The sequence below is a fragment of the Quercus suber genome, unplaced genomic scaffold (genome assembly GCF_002906115.3).
Source record: "Quercus suber isolate HL8 unplaced genomic scaffold, Cork oak 2.0 scaffold_23, whole genome shotgun sequence".
Taxonomy (NCBI): Eukaryota; Viridiplantae; Streptophyta; class Magnoliopsida; order Fagales; family Fagaceae; genus Quercus; species Quercus suber.
The window spans coordinates 2,390,211-2,394,375 of NW_027069488.1; the positions used below are offsets into that span (position 1 = coordinate 2,390,211).

The 4,165-nt window shown below is 27.7% G+C and overlaps 1 long non-coding RNA gene across 1 annotated transcript; it reads left to right on the plus strand.

Moving 5' to 3' along the window:
* The first annotated feature begins 392 nt into the window (after nt 1-392).
* LOC136064223 (uncharacterized) lies at nt 393-1,250 on the plus strand. Its single transcript, XR_010625893.1, has 3 exons — nt 393-571; nt 660-729; nt 807-1,250. It is a non-coding gene; the product is annotated as an uncharacterized LOC136064223 (long non-coding RNA).
* The last annotated feature ends 2,915 nt before the right edge of the window (nt 1,251-4,165 follow it).

Genomic DNA, 4,165 nt, shown 5'->3' on the forward strand with positions numbered 1-4,165 from the left:
GAGAGGTTGCTGAATTTGATTAAGTTGTTTGAGTTAAAGCTAATGCATCTCATAAGCCACACTACTCATCTAGAACTGGCTGTTTTCTACTTCTTTAAATTGAACTTTGAACTCAATTAAAAAAAAATGAGGCAGGTTCAACAACATGTGTTCAAAATGAATCAAATTAGCATGTGTCCAGTAGTGAGTTTTGGGTTTAAAGTGGTGGCTTCTACAAAAATTGGTCCAATGTTTTTTATCTTTTTGTATCTATGGTTATCAGATGCTTTATGCCACGAAAATTGCTACTTTTACACCCGAAATTGCTGCATTCACTTAATTGATGGAGAATTTCAGGAGTATGCCAAACAAAAAAGAAATAAATGTAGACAGGGTTCTCCCATATCAAAATAACTTGTTCTGTGTTGAGTTAGTTCTTGAGCTAAATGTAGTACAAAGCACATGACCGTACGTGGTCATTCCATTGACATGTATATTTGATTGTTTGTGCAGGGAAAAGCACAAGGATTTGTGGCTGGTGTGGAATCAATAGCAAGTTTGTTATCACCGCTTGTAATGAGTCCATTGACTTGTGAGTAGACTAACCCATCATTTTTTTTTTTAGTTGAGTGTTAGAATCAATTCATATGTATTGCTAACATGCTAAATTTTTATCTCAGCATGGTTCTTATCTAGCAATGCACTTTCAACTGCAAAGGTTTCAGTATTGTATGTGCATCTGTATGCATGGTAAGCATATACTCCCCTTCTCTCTCTCTTCTCTCTCTCTCTCTCTCTTAACTAACTCTGCATCTTTTTCTCCTCAGGTGATTTCATTATGTTATGCTTGCTTGCTTAAAACTGGGGTACCTCCAACTTCAAGCAGTGATTCAGAGGATGACATTGAAGCGCCATTGCTAAGTGAGAGTTAATTGTTTGTCCCGAGTAATTTAAAATATTTTTTCTATGCTGGCTGATGTAAATATTTGGGGTCACTTGCATAGAGCAATCTAATTGTATTAGTGTAAACAAGCTTCCAATACGTTTATCCTCAGAAAGTTCTCTTAAACTTTATGCACCCTTGAGCTACAGAGGATAACATTGAAGCTTCACCTCCAAGTGTTACAGTTCATTGTTGTATTTCCCAACCACTTTGTAATAGCTTTTATAGGCGTGATGTATATATGCATCCCTTTGGTAGAGTAAGAATGTAATTATATTGATACATATAAATTTTGACCATGCATTTTAACACAAAAAGTTGTTCTCTTCTTCTTCAACATCTGCGTGTAAATGAATATGCAAACTTTATTTCAAACAATATAACTGAACAAGCAGCACCGCTAAATACTAGCCTAAAAGATAACAAACAGTAACGTGTACATGACTCAAATACAATAGGAGTTGTTTATATGCAACATAAATCTTTGACTGTTTATCAAATACTATTTTGCTAGACATTCCATATTTGACATCCAGCCCTAGTGGCGAACCTGGGGTGGAGGGGATTATATTTGGTGTAACTAATGTTACACCACCAAATATTTTTAATTTGATCCAAATTTTGACAAATACATTGTTAGATTATATTATTTTCATATATTCTCTATGTTTGCAAAATTTTAAAATAATCAAAGATCAATAGTCACGTTATCAATTAATTATTTAAATTCAAATTTTTGCCATTTAAAATAATGCATAAAAGATGAGTTTTTGATCAAATAATAAATAATATCCAATTAGCATTAAAATTTACATGCATATTAAAAAAATACATAAAATATGTAATCTATCAGTAGGATTTTCAAAATATGAATTCAATAACAAGTTATTAAATGGTATAATATTACTTAAAATTATACTAGATGTAACTTGAACCCAATCCTCCCTCTCTCTCTCTCTCTCTCTCTCTCTCTCTCTCTCTCTCTCTCTCTCTCTCTCTCTCTCTCTCTCTCTCTCTCTCTAAAATATAATGAATATAGTCCTAGATTTTAAAAGTTTCAAATTAAACTTAAATTTTAAATTATATAATTTGTCCCTCAAAGACTTCATGAAATATCAGTGAATGTTAGTCAACTAATAATTATCTATATATTACTAAAAGCTGAAGCGTAGCATTTAATGTTGCTACGCTCACGTTGAGCCACATCAGCCGCCACGTCATCATTTTTTGTTTTCAATTTTTCTTATATATTTTTTAAACATTTTCTCATTTAAGGTGACTTAATTATTTAAAAATTAAAATATCTTTTAACCATTATTTTTATTATTAATTTCCAAAACTCTCCTTTCCTTTTACTTCTTCATCTCCCCACTACTTTCTACCTTAATATCATTCTTTCTCTACCTTTTTATCTTCCTTTATTTTGACTCTTCTTATTCTCAATATCTTACTATAAATTTGACATTTTCTTTTTCATTCTATGCATAGTTTTCTCACACAAAAAGGTTACTTCTCTCTCTCTCTCTCTCTCTCTCTCTCTCTCTCTCTCTCAATTTGTTTTTCATTTTTTGTTTGATTTTTTTTATTGCATCAATTCTTTAGGTTGATGAATTTTTGTGTTAATTAGAATTTTACTTTGAGTTGATGTAATTTAGTTTTGTGTTTTAAGTTGTTATCTTCTATATTCTCTTTGATTAAATATTATCTACTGCATTATACATATAGTGTATAATAATATATTGTTATTATATTACATAGAATGACTTGGATAATTTGATGTTTATTGCTATTGAGAATGAACTTTTTGAATCAAGTCTAAAAAAATATGAACTACTATATATCATTTAGATAAAAACTTTTATCATAGATACATTAATACTTTTTTTGCCACAAATTTAAATCACGCAAGCTTAATAATTTTTTCTATTATGTGTTAGCATTGTCTCTACTTCTTCTTCTTCTTCTTCTCAAAAATATTATGTATCATCTTTAAAGGATGCCAACAATATTGATCTTATGGCAAAAGTTACATAAAATATTGAGAAAAAATGTTTTATATTACAATCTACTAAAAATGTTTTTTAAATATTTAAATTTTCTATTTTTCATATCACTGACGTGTTTTACAATTATCACATGTGTTAACTTAAGTCTTAATATCCTTAAGTTGTTTCGGCAAAAAGAAAAAAAAAAGTTGTCACAAAAGAGGGTTTGTGTAAAGTTTTTTGCAAAATGAAAGTAAACAGTGAAATAATGATTCATGAATTAAAAATATATATATATATCTATACATATTTATCTTGTGCTGTTATAACTTTACATATAATTTTGCATTTATATGTTCATTTACTTTAATTTAGATGTTTATAACTTAATAATGAAATCTATAAACAAGGTAAGTAAAACAATCATATTTCTACCATTCAAAAAGTCACAATTCTTTTTATGAAAAAGGCATTTTACATTTCCTTGGAATTATTTTTAAATTTTTTTTATAAACCTTTGACATGCTACTAACCTAACCACTTCATACATTAAAAATATTTAAGGCTCATTATTATTTCCATTAATATATTATGGATATCTTAATTGATTGAACCAAACTAGAGAAATGCCTTTCATATTTTCTTGAAAATTCAGAAGGAAAAAAAACCTTTGACATACCACTAACGTAACTATATCTATAACTATTTAAGCCATCCATGATATCTATTTTTTATTGATAACCATAAAATTTACAACTAGCAAGTGAACATACAAAGTAATAAAGAATAAATGAAGGAAGAAAAAAATAAATGAAATCAAACGTCAATTAATAACCGTTATTTGGAAAATAAAAAGGTGGTCTAGAGGAATAAGAAATAAAATAAAGATGGCTATACAAAGGACATTGAAAACTTTATAATGCAATAAAATCAACCATTACATTCACTTAATTAAATCAATAATCAAAAATTAAATATTATAATACAAAATTTAAACTTAAGACTAATCAAACTCTAACTAGGGAAATTATATAAATAAATAAATAAATATATATATATATATAATCATAATCTTCATACACAATAAATAGTTTTACCTCTTATTTAATGTTTATGTTATGCAAATCATCAACCAATAAATATATGATAATGGAAAAAATGTTATAGACAAGATTATGAAAAATATGATGAAACTTTTTTTTTTTTTAACTCTTTATATAAAGTCTAGGGACTAAAATAATATTTTATATAAAAAATT